Here is a 26,482-nt window from a genome sequence, read left to right on the forward strand (position 1 = left end):
GCCAGTGGAGAACAACTGCGTGCATGTGTGTGTGTGTGTGTGTGTGTGTGTGTGCGTGTGTGAGCTGAACTAGGCTTGTCGGGGATTAGGAAGAATTAGTGGAGCCCTCTCACTGAACCCGGTTTTAATATGACCCATGCGTCTTCTGTGCCCCCTCTGCCCTGTCCCCATTATACACAACCCAGTGGACCACTTCAGCTCTGCTTACACCCTGCCCCTGCACCTCTCACCTTTCTGTACCCCCTTTTCCCAAAAACATGTGCACGTCCATGCTCATTTCCACTCACACACCATTTATTTGCATTGTCCTGCAAGTCAAATAATAATGTTCTAAGCATAGCTTTTATGTTTATTTTTCCAATCAGACTTGTGGTGAACATATACATCACTTTTTCGACAATACTGTGGGTCACACATTCATACTTGGATCTGTCCTGGATAATAATACTTTTATTCTACAACTGGTCTCTTATAGAAAGGAATGATTTAGAAGAGAGGTTTTTCATGATTAAACAATCTGCCACTGAGTAGTTTCACTACTTGTGAGAGTCAAGATGGGTTCAGCGTAACTGGGCACTTGTCAAATGGGAGAGCTGAGAAGTGGATATTTGTAGCAGCAATACACAGTGACATTTTTTTTTTTTTTTTGAAGCCATGGTCTGCAGTAATGTACTCCTAAAATCAGTAATTGCAGCATTGTTTAAAAAAAAAAGTTTCAACTCAGCCTAAATTCAGATTTTATATAAACCTATCTGAAAATATTTGGCTGTTGAAAAACAGTGTTGAGTAGCTTCACTGGTTGTTCTTTAAGTGAGGCTCAGACACATGCACTTCATCTCTATTAGGAAGCAACTGATACTCTTGTTTGGCCTCGTAAACCACCTTATTTGCTGCCACAGACTCAGTCCCCAAATCCCCGACTGCCAGCTGGAGCTCTCGAAACAAGGCTCTACTTGTAAACTTTATAAGGGAGAGCATAAATCCTGCCATTTGTCCTAATCGCCCTCTGCGCAATCGGTTACAGCGATGCTCTTTTACACACCTCTCAATCTAAGAGTACCTCTGGGTTAAAATAGACAAACCAGCACAGAGACAGGCAGGCAAGAAGTGGGGTTGTGAGTGAAGTGATCGTTGGGTAAATGGGACAGACAGGCGGGGCAGCCAGGAAAGCGAGGCAAGACAGCAGGTAGAGAGACAGGGAAGTAGGAGACAGGCACTGTAGTGAGCATAAACACAGAACTTCACAGGTCAAACTGAGCTGAGTCACCAATATGAAAAATGTTACAGTCTGTGCAAACTTTCATCCTCCCATTACAGACCTGCTCTTAGTCACTCTACTCTGAACTCCTGCCTAGTTCCTCCCTGTGACACATAACAGTAACATAACACTTTGTGCCTGTATGCATGATGTCTGTCTCTATCAAACACAGACATTTAGCTGTAGATGCACAATATGGTCATGCATTCACATGCATTCTGCTGCTTTGCAAATCGTCACTCTCTTAAAATAATTGCCTAAGTCATTTTCTTACAAAAATGATTTTTTTTTTCCTAAATCATCTCCTCATGATGCCGGCCACCTCTGGTAAAATTGCCTACATCCTCAGTTAAACAGATCATGCCATTCTACCCCTTTAGTATAATTGCCTATGTCAAGAGTGTGACTTTTTTAGTTTTAATTTGCCTAAGTTATTTAATTCTCTCATGTTCCATGTTTGACTGACCTTCTGGTTTGTATGTCAATAGGCATCTGTTGTTATAACTGTTTTGATTAAAATTGTTAGTAAATATCATATAATCAACAAGTGGTTCAGTTTTTTGTGTTTCCTGAAAAATCTGAAAAAATGACTTAGGCAATTATTTTAAGAGGGTGACGAAATGCAATACCACCTTGGTCTGGATTAAAACGGCAAACTGCAGAGCCCTTCATTTAAAAACTGATCCCAGACCAGCAGCTGACCACCTGGACTGGCAACAGGCCTTCATCAAAATCCTTCAGCCCGTGGTCAATAAACATGCTTTACCCCGGTGTGCCCTCAGCAGCTCAGGGGATTTCAGGCATTTGTGCATTCAGGCCTCTGTTTCACCTTTCAAATTAGAGTTCCCAGAACTTTCCCTGAGCCGGATTGACTGAAGGAGCCGGTTGCCCTCTCCTTGCCCTCTGGATGACCCCATCCACAACCTCCCCCCGCACCGCTGCTGTACATGACTTTTTGAATTCCTTGTAATGACACAGGCCTGAGTCAATTAGCTTTTGCAAATTCACTTTTAACAAGATAAACGGTTTAGTGAGTACATGGATGGATGGAGATTATTTTTATTTTGACCTTTTTTTCACTATAACATGAGTTGACTGTATCAGGACAGTGAGGGTAAGGACACTGACGTAATGTCCCAACACTTCACTGAGTTCTTTTGGTCTGTTTCTACAGTCCTATGTGAAAATTCCTATCCATTTGGCACATAAAAGGGACAAAATAATGATAAAATTGGCTGCCCTGCTGTTGACGTATGACCTGGTCAATCCTTACCACGAGAGAAAGGACCGAAAGAAAAAAACAAAAGAAAGAAAAAAGGGGATTATGAGGAGGAGGACTGGAGGAGCAGGGACAAGAACAGAGAACGGCGAGGAGAAGCAGAATAGCCCCCCGCCCCCCGTGCTACTCAGGCAAAACGGGAAAGAGAGGAAAGGAAAATAAAATTGTTCAATTTGGTGGTACTGGAGAGAGCAAAAGCAACAATAACACAGGAAACCTTTCACTTTCTCCACTCGACAGTTCCTTCTGTGCCAAAATAAAAAAGACAACAATGAAAACATAAAATAAAGGATGCTTCTGTGAAGTTTCTCTCCATCTGTCCTCTATAGGTTGATGTGAGTGTTTTTTTCCCCTCCTACTCGCTCACATCACGGTCAATTTCACCTGTCATTCACCAGCGCAGTTTTTCCAACACAGTTCTTCTACCTTTCCCAAGGCATACGCTCTTCTTGGCGTCCACTGGAACAGTTTAAATATAATATCAAACATATGGCAGAGTTTATGGAACGTAAATGAGATGAGAAATCAAATTTACTTAGAGAGCCGTAGTGGGACCGTGGTCTCTGAGGGGTGCTGTTGTTTGGGGAGAGCCCTAAATGATGGGCAGCTGTAACTACAGCCACAAAACGGAGCAGGAGAACTGGAGATGGAGGGGATGGGATAGGTGAGAGAGCCAGGAGGAGAGTAAAAGAGAATGGGGGAGAAAAAATGGGTGAGATGGTTGAGAAGCTGAGAAAGAGGGGCTCTCTGTGGGTGGCTCTTTTCTCTCTCTTTTTTTTCCTCCCTTCATTCTCTCTTGTGGGTGTGCGTCATGTGACGATGTGTAATTGGCCTGTGGTCACACCAGAGTTGTGCAAACAGATTAGCAGGGAAACTTGTCAGCCTGAGGGGCTGCTGAGGTGAATGTGTGTGTTGTGCGAATCACAGATGTGGGACTGTGTGGGAAACGGTTTGACGGAGTAAAACCTATATTAATGGTGAACAGGTGGGGCAGTTGACTTTGTCGCAGACAAATTTGTTGTCGCGGGCACGGTGGGAATGTCTAGAGCTCAGGTCTTTATGCACAGTTACACATGTACATTGAATACAGACACATTCATCAATACACAAATTTTCAATGCTTCATTTGCATTCAGTAAATTACATTATGTTTGCGCTCGACTCATATATTCCAGAGGTTCAGTGTGGTTTGAGGACACTCAAGGATACAAATCTTGGTTTCTTCCATAAAGCCCTGCTATACTGTAGCGACGGCACCACTGCACACACTGAACAGATGTTGATTGTGTGATCTGCCTAGTAATTTTAAAACTTCTCACAGCAAGTATGTAGCTCATGCACACTACAAACCAACCTATACTTTTTTTTAATGTCATGTGGGTATTAATAGAATTTTAAAGCAGTGGTTTAACGTATTGGGAAATGTGCTTATTCACTTTCTTGAGATGGATCTCTTATACAGCTAGCAACCACTTAGCTTAGCTTAGCACAGAGAGTGGAAGCAAGGGGAGATAGTTACCCTGGCTCACTAATTAACACATTATATCTAGTCTGACTATGTATTGGACTATTCTTGCCTGGGAGCAGTGACTTACTGGATGTGTTACTACTGGTGTTTGATGGTTTCATGGCAATTGGTCACAAATATGTGTATTTCCCAAGATGTCATACTGTTTTTTAAGGGTTAAGGGTCTCATAATTCTTACAAGGATTCTCAAGCTATTCAGAGAAAAAGAATCATCATGAAAAGAGTAAAAGTTATCATTTATCACTGATACAACAGCAATCCACAAGCAAAGCAAACAAGCCTTTCAATAAGAAAAGAAAGAAACTGTCTCACAAAGTAAAATACAGAATGATTCTCAGCTCATGTTTGCCCTGCATGGGAACAGACAGATGCTGCACAAGCGAACATTCCTGAGGCTGAGCTAAGGAGACAGACAATCAGAGAGTGTCAGGAAGAATAAGAGCCAGGGAGAAATCTCATGTCCATACTGTACAAGCTTTCAGATACACGAGTTTAACTTGGCTGAAGAAAGTTGGTGTGTAAGCAGACAGTTATTGGTTTCTGATGCCCCTGTCAGCTCTGTGCCAGACCACCTGCCTTCGGGTAGTAACAGCATCCCATAATAAACCACCCAGTGTGGATGGCAACCATATTTTTGCCATGAAATACTTAAACCCCTGTATTACCAGCTCTTTCACTGTTAAAAAGGGTCATTCATTTCAAGCTGGTGTCTAGTTCAGACAAATGCATGTTTGTGAGACTTTCTGACATGTGACATAAATATTTGAATCAGATTTTATAGGTAGCTTTAAGTTTTATAAAGGGTTTGCAGCTAACAGCTACATTAAATGTTAATAAATGATTTTTCAATGCTTTATAAATTATAAATTATAATTGCCAGGTTTTGAAAAATCTCTGTGGCTGGTGTTTAGTTCCCCCCAGGAGAACCAGGAGGACTTCTCCCATGAAGCTTTTCATAGATATAAAGCTCATTATTTTTATTATTGGAAAGAGAGAAACTCATAACCTTTATTAATATTTAAAACTGCAAAATTGAATTACTGGAAAATGAGGAATTTACTAATGACTTAATAAGAAATTTATTACCCAAAGTCTGTGTTATGGCTTATAACCAATTAACTACTAATTAAGCCTTACATTACAACTTATAAGCCTTATTAAATATATACCCTATTACAGAGAGAGGCATTGTTTTTCTTAAATATTAAAGCCTCTTACTAAAATTGTGTCTTTTGCATGGTATCGTAACGGTAATTCTACTTCCCAGTTAATTTGAGGAAAAATCTGTACTGCTTCAAGTCAGAACTTGTGGTCATAGACATGATACACATTTTTTAGATTCAGTGTGACTTACTCTTTTGGAGGGTATAATCTCCATGTGTCAATGACAAATAAATGTCAATACATCCATTTAGAAATCATAGAATAAAGATGTCTCCTTAATCTCCAGAAGATCACCATGGTTTTTGTATCAAAATAATCCAGTGATTTTCTGAATATCCATGAGTGCACTGCAAACATGAACTGTTAATACCTAATTCAGCATATGATAAATGGTGCCAATTAGCCAACATGTAAGGCTACAAAAACAGGCTCAGTTGTAGCCCACAACTTACTGACTCGATGGCAACATAATATAATACAATATAAAGGGCACAGTCTGAGGGAGAGCCCGTAGTATCAGACTTTGAAAACCCCGGGTCTACAGTATCTCTGTTAGAAAGATATCAAATGATAAACTGAAGAAATGATTTAAACTTTTTATTTTTAAATAAAACATGTGCGGTCTCAAATTGAGTTTGCAAATGACTATTTAAGAGGGAACTTTCCCACTGGTTTCGTCTGGCTGTCTTCATTGTGGAATTTGACTTTATTGTTATGTGGTGTGTCCGGCAGAGATGTTTCCTTGCCACTGGTCTCTAACGGATGTGGCCCTCAGCATCCTATGTCACGCTGCAACTTTATAGAATCAGATAATATGAAAAATATGGACGGGGCACAGTGTGAGCCAAACCATGCTCCGGATCGGCATGAACAAATCCTGTGTTTTTGATGGATTTTTCTGCTGTTGACTCTCTCAGGTAATAGTGTCAACGCCTCGAGGCAGCCGACAGAAGCCTGACAGACAGACGGTGCAGGCGTGCGTGCCATTGTTGACAGCCAAAAGCTAGATCTTTGTGAAAAGCTCACGGAGAGCGAGTGAGTATTGGAATGGAAACACAAGTCTATTTTATCAGCTTGCCAAAATGCAAAAGGGGAGAGTGCATGAGAGACACAGAGAACGAGAGACAGAGAGAGACGGGGAAGGAGAGAGAGAGAGAGCGAGAGAGGCCAGGCCCCCTCAAAGCCTCTGTAGTCAGCTCTGGTGACGGCCAACCCAAGCACTTGAGAGCAGTGTGAATGGCTTTTTAATGCCTGCTAACAGCCGGGGTATTTAGTGGGATGGGGGTGGGATGGATGAAGGGATCCGCTGAATGATGGGAGGTTTGGAGAAAAGATGAGAGTGACGACAATGTTTGGACACGAGGTCCCAGATGACCACTACTGCAACACCGCTGCCCTCACTACGGGCCCTACACTGCTGCAGCACTCAAGTGCAATCTGGGTTTCTTGCTGTTAATGATCGCATTTTTTAAAAGCTGTGGTCTTTTCTCTGACTCCAAACTCATTTATCTTGGTCGTGTCTCAGTATTTTTCTTGAGGTCTTGTTATTTTGCCTGAGACTGACACAAATGAAGTCTCAATTATGTGGAAATCGCAGGGGTAATTGCCTTTATTGCTCTAGTATCTATAGATGAATGTCCAGCTGGCTACTGATTATACACTCACTCAGATGGGATTTATGTGCTGCTGAGAGATGCTATCCAATACAAGTATAATACAAATGTCCAATATACTATCAATAACAAGGCTGACAAATTTGCACCCTATTGTAGCAATGGTCATAAGGAAGGCATCGGCTCGCCTTCGTCTTGACTTGGACCTCACTCAGGCGAGCACTGATTTACATTTTCCTACAGCTGTCGCAGGATAAAAAGTCATTCAGCATGATAAACTTGCCTGAAACCAAATAAGGCTGTAAACATGTTTGTAGGTTAAAGGAGTGAAATTATCAGAAAATTACGTTCACTGATTTAAACATCAGTGATTTTAGCAACTGATGGCAAAAACCAAAGACGAGTGTTGAGTCTCCCTGGAAGAAGCAGGCGTTTTATATAAAGATATGACCTTTGACCTTGACTAATGTGTTTCTATGATAAAAAATGGCGGGTTCGCTCCACAAATAGTACAATACGTAATCTGTGTGTTCTGTCACCCACTGTATGTAATGGATTCGTTCTTTGCTGCATTGCCAAGGGAGTGAGTTGTGCCAAATAGTCTATTGCTGCTGTTGAAGACAGCAAACTTGCATGTCCAAAAGGTTTTAATAAATGAGGACTTACTCTTTGACTGAACAACAAAGGATTGTGAAAATCACTTCATTGGCCTGTCATAAAACTCAGCGTATGTAATGAATAGCTCTACACTCTTTATCAGTCCAAATGTAAGAGAAAAAAAAGGGGAAAGAGAGAAAAATCCACAGAGAGCCAGAATCCATTTTTATCGTGTTTATCGGAGGAGGAGTACTGATGTAAGAAACTGGTCAGGTCATGTAAACCACATAAACTTCGCTATCTTACCTCAACCCGGCTGCTGTTTACACAAAATGGCCCTGGACTCAAACAAAAGCTGGAAAGGCTCCCTGGAAACCATGGGAAGGGAAGATGAGAATGATGAGGAGGGGAAAGAGACAGAGAAGTATAACAGGAGGTGGTGAAAGAGGAGAAAGAAAACAAACAGAGAAATTAAAAGCCCCCCTTTCTTTTTGATTTTGTATTTTGCAAGGAGAGTAAAAGCATGACTCCCTTAGCTTCTTTTAACTGTCTACTGCCTTTTTTGAAATATAGTCTTGGACAGCACAAGATGTCTAGTTGACTGCTAAATTCACTTATGATACTATATGCTATCTTTTAAAGACTTGTTTCTATTTAAATATTTTTGAAGCATTTACTTTCATATGTGTGTGGTAGGGAGTATTATCTGGCATTTACTAAAGCAGTCAGTCTCAGCACTGATAGGAGCCATCCCCAAAGCTTGATTTAATAAATTCAATAAGTTATCTTGAAATGTTTGCCAGGACCACACCGCATCAGGTTCATTAATCAATTCATTTGTGTGTGGAATTTTGCATAGACAGGTAGCCTTAAATTGAACCGAAAAAAGCCAAAACTATGTTCAAGCAAAACATTTCTGTTCATTCCTTCCTCATTCCTTCCCCTCAAATCCAAAATGGTCGGCGGCACGAATGGAGAGACCAAACCCTGAATCGCTGAATCCCCCGATGGGCCCTGAACCTCTTGAACCGGGTGGCACCAAATGGGCTGTTTAAGCTGCTCCTGCTCACGCCTCACCTATACACCCACACCCCGACCACACACTCCCCCTGGGACTGACTGACTATTTGTCAAAACCCATCAAAAAAAATCAGAAAGTGTGAAGTCTGGTTTAAGTCTGCATGATGTTTCAGGAATTCCATCTATCTACACTTGGCCTAACCTGGGATGGTGTGGACTGTGGAGACAGTTTTTTTTTTTTTTTTTTTTTTTGAGGGGCGCCAAGTTTCAGAGAAATTTTTGGGCATCTGTGTTGAAATGGTTGATGTTCCCCTTCACTGAAGCAATTTTCTCACTGTAAAAAAAAAAAAAAGAAAAGAAAGAAATTGCTTATCTTGGATCGGTCACTGGCGCTCAGTGCACCAGTGATTGTGGATGAAATCATTCTGAGGGATGTCTGCTTTGGGTTCGGCTTTTCAGGGGCAGCGCTGCCCACCCAGGAGGACCTGCTGATCTGGCTCTTGTAAAAAGCAACTCTGTTCCACTTTTCTCTCCCAGAGAAACACAAATAAATTCCTTTTAATCAGCCACGGGTTCTTCAGGGGCTCATTTGGAAGGAATGTAATTGAAACTTAAGGTAACATTATTCATAAGGTAAATGTGCTTTGCTAAGCTTGATTTCTTTCTCCTGCAGCTGGCCTTTGATATACCCGAGGGTGATCTCGCGGTGGTTTAAACGAAGACACAATTATTCGAGATGGCGATGGAGCTGGTCTTTGAAACTGTTTGGGAACACCCGCTGTGAATTGTAAATCTCACGCAGTGCGGGAAATATTTCAACAAATGATTAAAAAGAAATTCTCCGATATCATAAGAGGTCCTTGGCTCTCACTTCCTGTCTGTCTCCCTTCCTTCTTGTTCGCTGCTTTTCCTCTCTGCGTTGGCTTCTGTCGCTCTCTGGAAGTGCTGAGGGGGGAAAAGGTCCTGAGTTCAGCTCCTCTGAAAGGGGATCCAAACCGCGTGCTAACGAGAATGCCAAGCCTAACAGGGACTGACAGCTCATCGCACTGAGAACTGCTGTGTGTATATATATGTGTGTGTGTGTGTGTGTGTGTGAGGATTGGGGGTTGGTGTCAGAGCGTGCCAAATATCTGTGCATTTATTATGAGAAGGCAAACATCGCTGGTGAAGCTTATTAACTCACATACTTCTTCACACACACGCATGTAGGAATGCACCCCACATAAATATGCTTAGAAATTAGGGCTAAATGTGCAGACGCACACTGTTCAGATGCATCACTCAGTCAGCAATAATAATCTTTAGGAGTCTGATTGGAAAACTGAGGGGTAAGTGTCCCCACCACCACCACCGCTGTCACCACCACCACCCTGCCTAACTCTATCATGGCTATAACCACCAGCTTTCTCTGCTCATCTATCTGAGCTCAGATGAAAAGCAGATGGGTTAGAGGGTAGTGAAAGAGAAACATGAAGAAGAATAAAACGGTTGTAAAGTCAGATAGAGGCTAAGGGGTCAGAGTTAGACAGGAGAGACGAAGAAAGTGCTTGAGAGAAGCTGTCCAGAGGGAAAGAGAGAGAGAGAAAGTGAGGGAAAATGGCAGAGAGCGAGATGGAGATAAAGGCAGCCGAGGGGTCAGGCTGGGAGCGAGGGAACAGTCAGCCATTTTCAGATGAAAGGAATCCAACCAATCCCCTCAATGATAAACATGTGTCTGTGTCACCCATCCCAGGACTCTGCTCTATTTATGCATGTGTGTGTGTTCATGTGAGACAGCATGTGTGTGCGCGTCTGCGTTGCTACAGACAGTCTGACTCCTGACACTGACAGTGCAGATGATGATATACATTTACACACGCACACCGACACCTCGTCCACCATTTTGGCGACGGCCGGGGGAACTGTACTGCATGAGTGTTAACTGATACAAGCCATCACACCCTCAACACAGCACTGGAGCCAGATAACAAAGCTCTGAACCTCCTCGACTCTCTACTCCCCTTTTCTCCTTCGATCCTGTCCTCACCTGCCTCCTACCTTGCTGCTCACTTACACCTCCGGGAAGTGGACAAAATAACGCGAACACCTTTTGAAATAGAAGGCTTGAAGTATGCAAATCCCAAGGGCAATCAGTTAAATGTTACACAGTGTTCATCTACCATTTGCAGGGTTTGTCAGTCCCCCAAACACACAACTCATTTCCAACAAGTCCTCAAAATTTGACTACAAAATATGTAACACGTAACTACCCTCCAGAACAACATATATAAACAGTTTCTGAGCTGAAACTACTCTCAGCAGGGCAACGTCATTTGTCAGTGCCTTCCAAAACCAGATCTGACACTGCTACGTTGAACATTTGGTGACTTAGTTAAAGCTGGGGGAAAAAAAACAACTGAGGTTTGGATACAAATAAGTGTTTTAGGATATGTTCACATTAGAGGCCTCAAAGCTCAATTCAGATTTTTTATTTTTTATTTATTTATTTTTAAGTTAGATCTGATCCTTTCATTGGTGTGCACAGACTACAAAGCAGTGAGACAAAAAAAAAAAAATCCCCCCATAAAACTCTGATCTGACTCTTCTGGCAGCAGAAGCAAAGCCAGAGATCAGATACGAATCAGAACTAGGACCACATAACCAAGTGACCCAGACTCGGATCTGAGACACTAAGACATTGAAAAAAAAAAAAGGCGCCTTATTTGTCTAATCCTCACAACATGGGAGACGTACCATGCAATCCCAGCCTCCACTATCAAAGTTCTGTGCTTTCTTGACTTCTTCTGATTTATTGAGTGAATTTGCCAGGGAGTTTTTTCTTTTCACAAATGCACCTGTGTAGATGATTTGGCTTCACTGGAGCTTTTTTAGTTGGTTCACATGGCTTTAAAAACTCAGAGTAACATGAGCCAACATCACAATAATAAAAGTTTGGATTTCCAGATTTCTTTTATAGCTGACAAATGCAACTGGCGTTCGACTTAGAGTGACTCACATTTGTATGAGTGTTTGCTTTTGAGATCATGACATTTCAGAGTTAAATTTCTTTTTCCTTCAGTTTACATTTTTGCCTGTCCCCTGCACTCACCCTCCCTTTTCCACTACCCCTCTCTCCTCACCAGTCCTCTTTGTCCCCTCCTCACCACCAGTCAGTCGGTCATTCAGGGACCACTGCAGTAAAAGTCTCACCCTCGGAGAGACGGAGGTTGAGAGAAGGGCCTCTGTGGCTCTCTGTTGACTCACCCACCTTCTTGGAGTGTTGCCATGGCCACTGCCAGCCTGGCCTGAAATGAACCAGGTGGGGGGTGGGGGGTTGTATATGAGTGGGGGTTGGGATGGAGACTAATAGAGCAGGGGGTCAGGGAGGGAGAGGAAATGAGATGGAGAGAATGGGATGGTGACCCGAGGAGGAGAGGAAAAAAGAAGAGGAACAGGGAGAGTTTTGTTTTGGCGGAGTAAACATTCTTGAGCTTGCTCCTGTTGTTCAAAAGGTAACTGCAAACATAAGTGTGTGTCCGTGGGTTTTTTCCCCCCATCTTTTAGTTCCCGCATGTGTTTGTATGTGTATGTATGTTTATACCACTGTTTGTTTAATTGTGTGTTACTTCCTTCATGGTATTTTAACAACAATGGCTGTGGTGGACAGGGTATTTATTTGTGGAGGCTGCAGAGTACAACCATTCTTTTCTATTCTTCTGTTGTAACCCTGAACTGTGTAAGGCATCTGTCAGCAAGCCCCTCTTTGTAAGTGTGTGTGTGTGTGTGTGTGTGTGTGTGTGTGTGGAGCCATTGAAACCACGGCTACTCACCCGTAACCACACTTTGACGATTGGGTCACTGGCACACGCTCATGCATGCAGGAGAACACATAAACACTCATAGACACACACACACACACAGACTGTGGCACTTCATGTGGCTCCATTTCCACTCAATTGACTTTGACAGATATTGTTTTCAGTGACCCTCAAGTCGATAACATCATGTCTGTGTGTGTGTGTGTGTGTGTGTGTGTGGGTATGACACAGAACAATCTCATTTTAAGAAACACACTGGAGCCTCAGCCTTGAATTCAGCACTTAATTACTGTCAAAGCCAATGCGTAGCATCAACAGTGATCTAGTAAAATCCCAGTGTTAATTAAGATAGGCTTTGGCCCAGCAGGGAGTGTGGTGAGATGGAAACTGAGAACTTGGAAAGGATCAAAATCTCTTGTATGTTTTGACAATGCCACCAGTAATACACATATAAATAGACAGGGGTATAGTGAAGCAATTCTTCTTTTCGGGGCCATGTTAGTGCACAAAGGTCAGGTTCAGACCAGCAGCTTGGTTAAAGACTGGTCTGTTTTATAGCTCAGAACAGAGAGGGCATATCATCTCTTACAATAAAGAACTAAATAAACTGCTCTGGAAACTCGGCTGCTTTGATAGGAAATTGTTTCCTCTGTGGTGAGGCTTGGCCCATTAATGTAGGGTGTGTGTGTGTGTATATGTGTCTTTGTGCACGTGTGGATGTGAGACTGCGAGAATGTGTTTGTGTTTGTTTGTGTGTCTGTGTGGCTCCAGAGCTGGGCAGACAGTTGGCCTGCGGTGATCAGGAGGAAGATAACACAAAGGTTAGGCCTGGGTCACAAAGAAGTAGTGTGTGTATGCGCATGCGCATATGGGCGCTGACCTCATAGGGTGTTGTAGCGCCGCGTGTTCAGTCGTTTCTATCCAGACAACTGCTCTGTGTCTGCGTGCCATCAAATTGGCTCCAGAAAGGAACGTGTACACTGCACATTCAGTTCTTAATCAGTGTTTTCCTGCGACATAATACAAGCTTTAGTTTTCCAACTCAGATTTGGAACTTCACCTGGCTACATGCTGAGTAAATTGCAATCCTGCATTCTCAGTTTAACAGCAAAGATTTGTCTCAAAGATTAAGCCTTAAGCCCTGGTCACATATTTAACACATTTAAGATGGTGAAATATCACAGCAGTTTGCATTCATTCCATTAGTAAATCTGTGTGAACTTTTTGTGTCAAGTTCAACTCATAGTGAACTTAGACCTGTAACCTTGAGCCGCTGACCAAGAACAAGTCATTTTGATAGTACCCTACTTTGTTGCACCATTCAATTCAATTCAATTTGCTGGCAATTATTATACAGCTGTAATTGGTACAAATGTACATATTTTGAATAAACTGTATGAAGTGTGTAGCTGAGCTAAGCTAATGAGTTTCCTAGGTGATTGTTAGCAAGCTTTTTAGCCCTGGCAACTTTGCTGTCTTTCTTTAGTAACTTTAAAAAAAAAAAGAGAGAGAAAACAGTAAGAAGCTCTGGGAGCTACTGGGACTAATGCAAGTGTGGCCAGCTAGCGTGTTAGCAGTTTCGCTGTTCCGCTCTCTGGTGTGACCAGTCTGAGGTTAAACATTCCTAAAATACATTTAAAATGTTTTTACTGTTTAAAACCTCATTTAAAAGTTTAAAATATTTAAGAACTACATTAGTTAGCAGCATTATTTACCTTCTGAAATTGTTTCTACAGTGAAAAAATATGAGAAAGTATTTAAGTTTTCATATGAATGAAGAGAGTTTTAAGAAAACAAACCTCAGGAATATACTGGATGGTATTTTAAATAGTCTAGCTGTACAGAAATTCATGCACATATTATTTAACACTGAAAGCTGAACTGATCTCTGCTACTCATTATTTTTCTGAGGTTTTATTCTTTGCCTTCCAGTGAAGACAAACTGCAGGAGCTCTAATCTTGTTTATCCAGTAGGCTACTCCTCCCGTCTGCTACAGCATTCCTCCTCCATCGGTGTGGCCCGTTTGATGATTTGCGGCACATTTAAAGCCACAATCCTGTGATCTGTTGGTTGGGGTGACCACAAACGCTCAACATGGCTGACCAAGTCTGCCCTTGAGCCGCTGTGGGCGCGCAAACACACACACACACACACACACAGTTTCTCACACACATACAGGACATAGAAAAAAGCACAGACATACACAGACAGATGCACACATGTACAACTCACACCTACCCCCCCCACACACACACACACACACACACACACACTCTCTCTCAAACATTGACTTATGGGTCTTTCCCACAGGCTGATCCCCTCTGTCAGAAGCCTGTGCTGAGCTGTGGTCCAAACCCAATGTTTTCCTTAATAGAGGCTATGGGTGCTAAAACTATTAGAGGCAGCAATCATAGTCTTAATCATATTGGATTTCTTCATACCAAGCACTTTCCCCGGGAGGCTGCAGAGCTGAGAGCTCTGGGTGGTGTGAGGCTGGATGAATCTAGGAAGTGTATGTGAATGTATGTGCCTCACAAGCAAGCAAGCAAGAAAGGGTTTATTGTGTGTGTTAATAAACACATCTTACACCTAGTAGAGCAAAACAAACTTTTCAGTAGTTCAGTTGCGGGGAGCCAGACACCAAAACGTCTTCAGGTTTTAAAGACTGAAAGACTTCAAACACACAATAACAGCACCAGAGTCCTGATAATAAGGATAATACAGAGATAAAAGAACAGCCAAGAATGTGACAGAGCAAAAATAAAACTGGTAGGAGAAATATGTGTCAAAGATTGATGAAGGGATAAATTCATGTGCGCACCAGACGTGGTGAAATTTAATTCCCTGATGGCGTTGTGCTAGAATTATTACATTAGCTCCTGTTGGATGGTGCACACAGACACAGACACAGACACACACACACCATGCATGCAGCAGTCAACCAAACAAGAAGAGAGAATGAGCCCAATCACATTCATCCAGAGCTCTTTCCATCTGCTACCATTCTCAGACTTTATCAATTTCTTTTGCTCTCACACCCACCTACCCCCACACACACACACATAAACACACAAAAATGAATCAAGGTTGTAAATAAATTAAGGAGATTGTAAAAACATTCTCTAAGCCTTGGCCTAGGCTCAAATCAACAGAGCTAAACGCCTAAACTGCAGATTTATGAAATAATGAGAGTCTTATGAGGGCAGTTAAATGCCCAGTCTCTGATGTGACAGCCAGCACCGCTCCTAGTCAAGGCCAGCTGAAGGAAGAGCTACTAATCTATGGCCAGAGTTACTGTAACCCCTCCACCACATGCCGTCAAGACTCTGCCTTCCACCTCCAAACCACTGGCAGCACAGAGGAGTTATTTCCCATATCCTATCACTGGGCTCTCTCTCTCACTTTCGCCGCCTCCCACTTGGTGCTTCTGTGAATTTTCTCGTCTGTTTGTTTGTCTGTTTTGCTCTGTCTCTATGTTGGCTTCGCTGCCTCTTTCTCTCTCTCCGGCCTCCCTCTTCCTCGCACACAGACTCACAACTGCTGTTTTCCTCTGTGTCTATTTTCTCTGTCTATCACAGACAAACACAAGCAAACACACTCCTGCACTTACACAAATACAAGTTTTCTCCAACTCTCTTTCCTCCGACATTGATTAACTGCTCTGATGATGCAGGCAGACTCATTTATGGGTTGCTCGTAAACATGATTAATTCCTTCTCAGTTCAATTTTCAGCATGGGCCTGATGTCTGCTTTAGCTCGCAGAATAAACAGGTCCCATTAATTAATTACAGTATGGCAAAGCCAAAATGTCTGAACCACAGTAATTAAGAGTAACACTTTGGAAGCCTGCTGGCTGATGTTTTAACTTCATAAATCTAATTTTCCCCATGAGAATCTTAACTATTAAACACACTCTGATTAAGTAAAGTTACATTTATTGGATGTTCTTTGAGTAGTCAAAGCAAAATGGGCCATTGATCAAAACACAAAGGTCAGAAGTTCCCTGATAGTTTAAACACACAAGTTGACCACTATCACTAACATACAGCTCTTGAATGTTTTTGCATCCCAGAGGGAACCCTTATTAGGGTCATGGTTTTTACAGATTTTCAGGTTGCACTGGGGCATGAAAGGTGACAGAAAAAGTTGAATGACAAAAGAAAGTCAGTGTGTTGTGAGTGTTGGATCTGAAAGTTACAGAAATGTTTGGACACAGATTCTGAAAAGTGTGTATGTAGGGGGGGTGTGCAGGGGTTTCTGAAGCTATTCAACTGTTGGACAAGCACTTCTGAAGAAGCACGCTGGCAGTTTAACACAAGGAATCCTTATTATACCACCTCTTTATACCTCATTTTCAGTTTTACACTTTCCCTCCCTAACACCTTTTTTCCTCAGATGTCACCTTGTGTTTCTTTTTACTTTTTCGCTCTTTAGTTTGGTCTCCATCACCAGTTGAGCTTTCACTTCTCTGTGAAGGTTGTTGGCTGCCATTGAAAGGCCTGGGTGGGAATGTTTGAGTTTTGTGCGAGCGTGTGATATCGCTCCCTACAATCGGTCCATATACTAGGGAAGTGGATTAAGAAGTGTTCAACTGTACCAAGATTTCCCTAGTCAGTCGGCCCGTCCAGCAATTGAAACCTTGCAGACCGACTGTTAAGTCTGCTTTTCATCTGCTTTTCATTTACACAGAAAGAGAGAAAGACACAGAGAAAAGGGAGAGATGGGTGAGAGTTTTCATGATATTTCGTGATCAGGCCAGGCCAAGCATAGAAAAGTTGTCCCGACTAAACTCCAAAATCACCCACACTTTCACATACATACATTTTCTGTATTTAACACATGGAAAAATAAAAAACAAGCACTCAGACTCTGCAGGGCTCTCACACCCTCCAACTCTGAACAAAACCCAGGTGATTCCTGGATGTAGTTTTACCAGAAGGCCTGGTAGCTAGATAGGGAAACTGTATGCAAAAAAAAAAAAAAAACCCAACAACTAAGGAGTTTCTGGAAGGTGCATTCCTCCTCTTTTGGCAGAGGCCAAACAACACCCCCCTGCACTGGTCTTTCCACTGAATGCACAAAGAGAAATTTACACACACAACACTTAAAATTACGACAGACTGAATGTGACATGGCAGGAGGTTAATCTTCCTCTCATTACTGTAAGAAAAGATTCAGCCAATAAATATTTTCCAACACTAAAAATACTTTTCTGTCTGTCAGATACATCAGAAGTCTCTCTGGTGGTCCCACAGTTGTTAAGCGCTGGCAAACCTCGGTTGGCAATAGTTGGGAAAGTTGTGCACAATTGTGTAAGTTTGTGTGTTTTTCTCCACGGTCCACCCAAGGCAGCTTGTTCTCATTGGGGAGATGATTTGGACTCCTTGCTTCCTCGTGGATGTGCTGACAGAACGTTTTGAAATGACAGAGCAGCGTGACCCCCATTCACAGTCTGATTTTCATTCCACCTCTGAAAACTCTTCATTTTAACACTCACCCGTATGCACTGCTTGTTCACAGCCTCTTTTGTGCCTGAGAGGTTTACATTACAATCTCACTCTACCTCACTGTTTTTTCTGCAGGCTGAATACGCTTGCATGAAATTGAACATTTCTCCCGCTGATTTGCCGTGAAATGGTGTGCTTGTGCGGGGATTACGTCGCGTTAGCCTCAGCATTGAGGCTAATGGAGCCATGAAAGAGAGGAGAGGAGAGGAAGTTTGGTCCACTTACTCCTCCCTCTGCCACTCCAGTTTATAGGACAGTCAGAGCACTGTGCAATTTGGACAAACTCTGTAGTGAAGACAGACACATATGGAAACACAAACACACAGTATCCACATGCATTCACGAACGCACACATGAGCATTGAGTTACAAGTGCATGCTCACACAGAGAGAGAGCAAGTGTGTATGAAGTGCAGCACAGGAAGGAGGAAGGACATGAAAGCTAAATAAACAGAGATCGGTGACAGTGGTGGAAGGAGAGCCGCCATCAAATGAAAGAAAAAAGAGAAGCAAGAGGGATGGATGGGCGGGAGAGAGATGAAGGGCTGTTGCTTAACTGTATAATCTAGAGATTTGTCATAAGAGCGCGTAACCTGGGCGTGGGTAAAACAGGCAGGAAGGCTGGTGATTGAGGGTTTGAGAAAGAAGATGGAGAGACAAAGTTGGTTTTAGAGGGATGGTGGGCAGGCCTGGGGATGGAGGGGCTTTGGGAGGATGAGGAGGGGAGATGGTGGAGGACAAAACTGGCCAGCTGGGCTCCAGACCTGTTAGACGGGCGGAGGAGGAGGAGGAGGAGGTGGTGAGGTGCACCAGGTCCACTCCCTTCTCTCTACTTCTCATGGTTAACTGTAACCATCTGGCCTTTTGTGTGTCTTTTTGACTCTTTTACATTATGCCTCCTGCTGTGTCTCTTCCATTTTTTTCCCTTACTCCTTTTCTTCTTTCTTTAAGTCATCTCTTTTACTTTTTTCTCTCCTCCTTCTCCTCCATTTACCCTCTACTCCTCTGCTGAAACACATGCACAACATGCAGACTCGAACTCAGACATAAAACCCTCTCAATCATATCCCTTTCATATGAAAATATGCTTTTTTTATAGTTATGATCTGCTGCATTACGCTCTATGCTACTAAAGTGTCCGCTTCTCTGCGGGGGAAAGCCAATCTGCCTGTCAAATAGTGCAAACAAGAACAATTCAGTTTTGGATGCTTGCTGAGGGGCTCACAGACCTGAACTGAAATAGTGATTTATATAAGGAAAAGTCAGTTTGACTCAACTTGGCATGACATCATTTGAATATAATCAGAATGATGTGTGATGATTGAAGGCCACGTGCATGCTTGACTTGCATGCACACACAGAAACCTCTGCAAGGGTTCCTCTCTCTCTTTAAAAAGAATGAATTCAGTCACCTGGACCGGCTCCTACTAACTGTTTGGACACTTGCTGTTTCTCAATCTGGATTGGTTTTTCCTCCATTACACAATTTATGTTCATGCAGGAGATTATGTGCTGCTCTCGTGTTTCAGCCGGACCTCAGATGTGGAATTTGCAAAGGACAAATCATTCTTTGGGAATTATTCTGTCTAAAGCCATTAGTCCAACCAAAGCAGACTGAGGGAGATAAGAGAGAGCGGTCGGGCCTTGGTTTAGGGCCGAGGAGACATGTTGTAAGCATAAGACTGCTGTTTCTGACTGCTCCTTTCTCATGCCGCGGTGAAGACCTAGCTCATCTGGTTTGGATAGCATCACACATCATAATGGAAGCTGGATAAATCCAATGGAATTCTATGAGAATTTTTCCCTTGGAAATACAAGCAATATTTGAAATGTGTTAGGATTAGTGGAGGCCATGATGTTAGTGTGGAACTACGAGCTTAGGGGGGAGATAAGGTTAGAGTGACCTGATCTAGGCTAGATCTCTGCAAGGCCTTTAATCTTATTTTCCTTAAAACAACAGAAGAAACCTGACTGATCTGGTGGTGGGTGAGATCATTTAATTTGCTTCAGGTGAAGTTAATGTACATCAGTGATTGCATAGGAAAATTCAGCAGTTTCTTGGAATGAAGCACGCCTTTATGAATTATGAAAATGATATTTGACTTGTGAAGCCAAGCAAATTCACCTGACACCCATCTGCATTTCTACTTCATTTCATAAAGTCAGATCTGAAGACCTTTTTAAGGCCTTTTTTGGCCTTCATTAGAGACTTTGCTGTCAACACCTGTTCCCCCAGCACTTCATAAACATACACAACATGTTTTTCTTTAGAGATAATTTTACAGACTCTAACAGCTAAGTATACGTTGCTCTTTCAACACATTATAAAAGTTGCAATAATTTTGACATCTTTTTCAACTTCGCTGATCTATGCACATGGAGAGTAATGTTTTTCATTAATTTAACTAGATTTACACCAAAACTGCATTTGTAGATTTTTTTTTTTTTTTTTTTTGGCTACTTAAGGGAAGTACAAGACACTGTAAACACTGACTTAACATTGACATATTATCACCTTATAAAATTGTTGACGTGAATGCGTTTGCATCCAACAGAACCAGAGCTCTACTTGCATTCATTGCCAGACACATTACGAATTTGAGTCCAATATTTGCTCTCTTTGGTCTCCATAGACTCCTGACTCTTCAGCAGCTAAACACTCCACTATCACCTGGTAGTTGCTGGGTTTGTCTGTCTGATGTTTGCTGAGCCGATATTATCACGTGGGTTTTTAGAGCTTCTTGCTACAGCTTGTTATGAGGTTGTTGGGAGCAGTGAGATCAAAATATTGAATCAAAATATTAAAGTTGCACGTCTCATTAAAACCAATGAGACGCTAAAGCAGTCTGCAGAACTGAGGGGAACTTCAGAGTAAGGTTATAATTATCAATGGGCTGATCACTATGACCAACCCTTTTCACATTATACATAGTTATTTGACCCATTATTAAAAATTTTGATTAGTGCAGCTTTAATTTACCTTTGTAATCAGGCATCTTGTTCTCACATGTATTGACTTCAGACAGGAATCAGAAGCAAAGAGGTGAACTCTTCACCACCTGTCGCATTTACCTACATTATCCCTGTAATGTTGAGCTGTGTTGCTCTGCTGATGTATTTACACGTTTATTCCTGTTCGACAGCTCTTTGATGTTAAAAGAAAACAAAAATTAGCACAATTTCCCTCTATAATTTTCCACCTCTCTTTCACGACCCACACCCTCTGCTCGTGGGCATTCACAGCGAGGGACCAGCTGTGTGCTTTTTCACTCCGGATCAAGTGATACTTTATTATTTTCTCTGTTTTCTGGGGAGGCAGGAAAGCTGGGATGACTGGCACAGCGGCAGCGTTGCCAAGTCAAACAACGAGGTTTATTTGTGGACAAGTGTAGGGAGAGCTGGGGCAACACCCACCCTCCCCGATTCATGGGAGACTCTTATTAGGTGGAGAGGCAGGAGGCTCTGGGGACTGGAGGGGTGTATACATTGTGTGTGTGGGTGCCTATAGGTCTGGTTTTGTTGGAGGAAAAAGGACAAACAAGTGGAAAACAGGGAGTAGGGAGGGGAGGACAGTAGTGGATGTGGAGAGAATGAACTTAAGTCTGAGGACAGAAGGATAAGAAAAATACAAGGAGGGGGTGGAAGTTTAGAGGATTTTTACCATACCAAACTAAGGGAGGGATAGCTCCCATCATTAGACCCTCACCCCCTGCCTCAGAGAGGAAATAAGACAGGACGGAAGGAGGAAGGCGGGGGAAGAAGGGGAGGCTTTCTGTGGAAGCTGGGAGCAGCAGGCCTCTGCCACTGGGATTGTCCCTCTGGTAATCCCTGGATTTCCTAGACTGAGACAGGAGGTAGACCAGGCAGGGTGAGAGACTTAGTGAAACAGAGAGAGAGAGAATGAGAGAAGAAAGAAAGGAAATGGGACTAGAGAGAGAGGCAGAGACAAAGGAGAAACAATATTCCAAACACTGGCAAAATGACTTCTCTGTCATTTTCTATAATACGCAGCTTGTATACAGGTACAGCTCAAAAAGGAATGTGATGTGTATAATTATTAGCGTGCGTGCATATGGGTGGCTGTGTATGTGTTTTTAAGTGTGCGAGCGTGTGTGTGTGTGTACCATGGATATTAACAGGGATAAAGATTTGGAAGAAAGTAAAGCTCTGGCTTGCTGCAGCTCATGCCAGATGTGATGAGTTGAAAGTGCTGCTTACCTTCAAATGGGCAAATGAAACGAAAGGCGCCGAAGGGCTGTAAAACTATTTTGGCAATGCTCTGACGCTGGAGGTCACATTTGAGGCATTTTTATGCCCTGACTGTTGCCTTTAAAGCCCCTGACAGGTTACACGATTCCCCTCAGAGTAAAAAGAGAAAGTCTCGAGGGCCCTTGTTGATAAAACTGTGGGAGACAACAGTGAGCTATCATGTGAGACTGTCCAGGCGACTTTGATGTGGTCTTGTGTGACACCGTTTTTCCACCATAATGTATTCAAGGTGCTTGTCAGGCCTAACATTGACCAAAAGATCAGACAAAAGCAGGCTTTTAAATGTACTCCCACCACCCCTACATGCACATTTGAGCATGAAGTCACACTGAGATAGTACAGGTTAAAAGAAACTGGCCGCAAGGGTCTGTTTTTTATGAATTCTTTTATGCCTCTCTACTGTGGCTATGAAAGGGAAAGTCCATTCACACAAATTGGTATCCACCCTTTTTCGGGGGTTGCTCTGTGGGGAACAGGGATGAGATATCGCGCTCCTCCTATTCTTGGGTTGCCCTGGATGTTATTTCAACTCCCTACCTCCTTCCCTCCTTCAGTCACCCTGGGGTGCTGTGAACCCAATCCCCCTCTTGTCGTCTGTAGCTGGAGACCAAGGGGGGGAGAAAGCCAGCTCGGCCCCAGAGGAACCCAGCGGTGCATGTCCTGGGTCAGGGGTCTAGCTCCTCTCTTTTCTCAGGCAATGAAACACAAGCGGCTCTCAGGGAGACGGGGGCGGTCGAGGGGAACGCACCACCCCGAAACTTGTTTGGACTGACCAGAGATAAAGACAGAGGGAAAGAGCTGAATTGTAATTGTAGATGGATTCTCTGTAGCGTAACACATGCAAATCTCGGACTCAACTGTAAGCACTCGAGTTGCACTGTGGGTAATGTATGCACCATTAACTTTTTTTTCTAAAACTGTTGATCATGCATCTGAGAGCAGTAGGTCTTGCTGTAAACACCATAAACACAGCTCCATGTTTTAAATGATTCAGTGATTTCAGCTTTTTTTTTTTTCTTAAATCAAGACCACACTTCCCATAAACCCTGTTGCTTTCTGTCACAAAGATATTGTAGGAGCATGTCGTCCAACTCACTCCGGTCCATGTGTGCTTGTTTTGAAGAGAAAGAACGAGGATAAAACCAAATAACAGCACTTAACTTGCCCGTATTGTTAGAAACTATGAAAAAGCCAGCCTCCTTAGCAGTAAAACAACCTGTTGTTGCAGTAAAGCTGTGGTTTTCAACCTGGGAGCCAGGATTGAGACAAGAAAGAATAAGAGGATGAAAAAAATGTTCTGCTGCTCACAATTATCAGTTACTTTTTCAGACTTTTTACTAACCTGCTTTTTTTTTCCCCCTTGTGAAATATTGGATAGTTTTACACTTTGCTAATGAAATGATGAAAAATCTGAGGAGTTCAGAGGGAGAAAATGAGGGATTGCAAGAAGACCCTGCTCCATTTTAAGGAGTCATTGACTAAGGTTGGCAAACAGTACAGAAAAGCAACCCGGCTTATCTTCTATTCTTGCAGCCAACGTGACGATAAGAAAGCTGATGATTTGTTGATAATTTGGTGTTGCATGTAACATAAGTGAGCACATTATGCTGAAACGCATACATGACATGCTAAACTGAAGCCACGGTAGCCGCTTTTCCCGTTCACAAAGGCAAAAATGGAGTAGTCAAAATGTAGGAAAATACATGTTAAAACAAACTGAGAGAAATAGAGCAGAGCAGGGAGAAAGAGGGAAATGTGTCAAGGAACAAAACTTCTCAGTTGACGCTGGCAGCCACCGCCAGGGTTTCCTCCACCTGCCTGGTTATACCCAGTCATTTCCCGTGCCAGTCCTGTGCCCATACACCTAATCCAAAAACTCTCCTCCACACAAAAACAGAAGAGTTACCTCCATCTGCACAACACATGCTCCTCTCAATAGAGAACAACGCTTTATTTGTCTTCTTTCACACTTTCGACTCTCCCACTCCTCCCTTCCTTTGTTCTTCCCTTCTTCTTTCTTTGTCGGTTTGCAGGAAAAGTGGAATAGTGTCTCATTGTTTCACCACAGCTGAGATAGAAGAAGTGAGTAATAGATGGAGAAATTTAAAAGGGTGGCTTGGGGAAAGTGGACATGAGGAAGGGGAAAAAGATTGAAGCAGACAGGAGAGGCATGTGACAATGTTTTGTTTGTGTGTTGTTGATGCGTGTGTGTGATTTCTTTCGATCTCTTCACTTAAGTAGAAATCCTGTCCTGGGTATTATATTTTCTCCTCTTTGCTAGAGTTCAGTGTTTGGCCTTCACAGTTTGACACTTCCTTCTGTTGCATCACAGCCTGAGGCCCTTTAGCTCTATCCATCACTCACATTGTCCGATTCAGATTTAAGGAGGAATAACGGGGTCTGGGGAGCTGGGTTGTAGTCGACAATAGAGAGCTTTCTCAGTTCCAGCACCCTGTCATCGGCACCTACTCATTACATGCCTCAGACCCGTAAAACCTTCAAACAAGCTAACACTGTTGCTAGCGAACAGCCAGGATTTAATGCACTTCAAGGTCAATTGCTGCAATGCACACACATGTTAATAAATGACATTTTCACTCTGAAACATAAAGGATCTCTCTGATTTTTTTAAATGTTTTTTTCATTTTGCTTCCACTCTAGCCCGACCCCTTCTTTCTGTTTTCTTTCCAGCGCTCGCTAATGAATTTTTGGAGTGCTGTGCTCAGTTTGCAGGTTCCAAGACCATCCGTGTGCTGTGCTCCTTCCAGCTTTGTTCTTATAAAGCTTTTATTTAATTAAAATGGGAGTTTCTCACGCATGTATTAGAAGAGATGAGGAAAAGAGAGAGAGAGGAGAGACTTGCAGTAGTAAACTATGAGGCGGACTGAGTCAATGCTGGTTACTTTGAAAAGGCCCGGCTGTAAAAGAGCCAGTCTGTCAGAGTGAGTGGGCCACTTCAGCATGAGAACACCCACTCTGTCAGTCAACACATGCGTGCACGCATACACACATATTTAAACTTATGCGTATACATGCAAGCGCACACAGAGACACACACACACTCACACAGAGAATGTTTGCATTTTTCCTCTCTCCCCCTCAGTCTCTCCTGCAGTGATTGACATGCTCACTCATTCAGCCCAGCACAGACTCAGGCACCATGGTTACAGCTGCAGAGATGTTCTTTCCCCAGGAGACAGACAATATTGAAATAACAACTCCCTTAACAACATAACCAACCACACACACACACACACACACTCCCTTCTTACCCCTACATTCCCTAATGCACTCCTCCTCCCCTCTGTCGCGTCTGGTGCAGCTTGCCATGTTAAGGGAAACTGCCGAAGCTGGCTGCATTACAAAAAGCCTGGCAGGTGTGTGTGCTCTGCCAGCTCCAGACCCTGACTCTGCCCAGGTCCCGCTCTGGTGTTGCTCTTGGAAAAACCCCTCGAGACGTGGCAAAGAGCCCTGTGGGTCACGGAGCTGGGGTGGTGGCAACTTATTGGCACAGAATCAGCATCTGCAGAAGCAGAAGTAGCTACTGTAGCTGGTCAGTCAGGCAGGTATTAGCCTCTCTGGGCCTGGCATCACACCTCGACATTACCTCGAGTTTAGAGCAATAAAAGAATCTCATGTGAGCTGGAACTAGAAACTGAAATGAGGTATAGTGTCATTACTGAACCAGCAGGGGGGCGTCTGAATTTGTGAAGTCTGGTGCTGAGGTATGAGCGGAGAAATGCATGAAGGTCATATTTTGTTGGGACTGAAATGGTCGCAGGTTTGATTGAGACCTGCTCCTGGATAATGTGCCTCTGGCAAGGCGGCAGCATGGCGCTGAACATAGAAAAAAAAAATATGTTGGATGAAAAATGTCAAAAAGAATAAATAAGATCAGACTCAGTTCTTGGTTGTACAGTGGGAGGAAGGGCTCTGGATCCGGTGCTGGCAGGGAAATGTGAGGAGGATGGAGACTCTGTGAGTGAAAGTGGAGAGAAAGCAGGGGAAGAGAAAAGGAAAGACAAGAAAGGGGGATAATGAGAGAAATATATATGCTGTTAGCTCATCAGTTGTCACTTTGTATTATGAAAAAAACACACTCTACAGCGAAAAAGCTCACAAGACTGGTTAGCAAACATAATGACCTCAGAGCGAGCGAGAGAGAGTCACAAGGTTGAGCTTAGAGCTTGGTTGTGATTATCCCAGCGTAAAGGTTACCTGGAGTTGAAGCGTTCAATGTGCGCGATATGGGCATTTATGATTGCGAAAACATAACTTAATTGTGTGAATTACGACCCAGACTTTTGACAACGGCCTCAATCAGTTGCGCAGCTGTATCGGCCTTAAGCTGCTCCACAAATCATCCGGGCCAGGATGCTGACGTTCTCCCTGCAGTATTTTCCGAAGCGCTAGTCAGGTTTCTCTTGGTAATTAGGATCATAGGCATGG

The 26,482-nt window shown here is 43.0% G+C and overlaps 1 protein-coding gene across 1 annotated transcript in view; it reads left to right on the forward strand.

Annotated features, from left to right (window-relative positions):
- trabd2b (TraB domain containing 2B) overlaps positions 1–26,482 on the forward strand; it is a 66,751-nt gene that overhangs the window by 11,406 nt on the left and 28,863 nt on the right. The gene's annotated exons all lie outside the window — the stretch shown is intronic.

This window comes from Lates calcarifer, linkage group LG17, assembly GCF_001640805.2.
Source record: "Lates calcarifer isolate ASB-BC8 linkage group LG17, TLL_Latcal_v3, whole genome shotgun sequence".
Lineage (NCBI taxonomy): Eukaryota > Metazoa > Chordata > Actinopteri > Centropomidae > Lates > Lates calcarifer.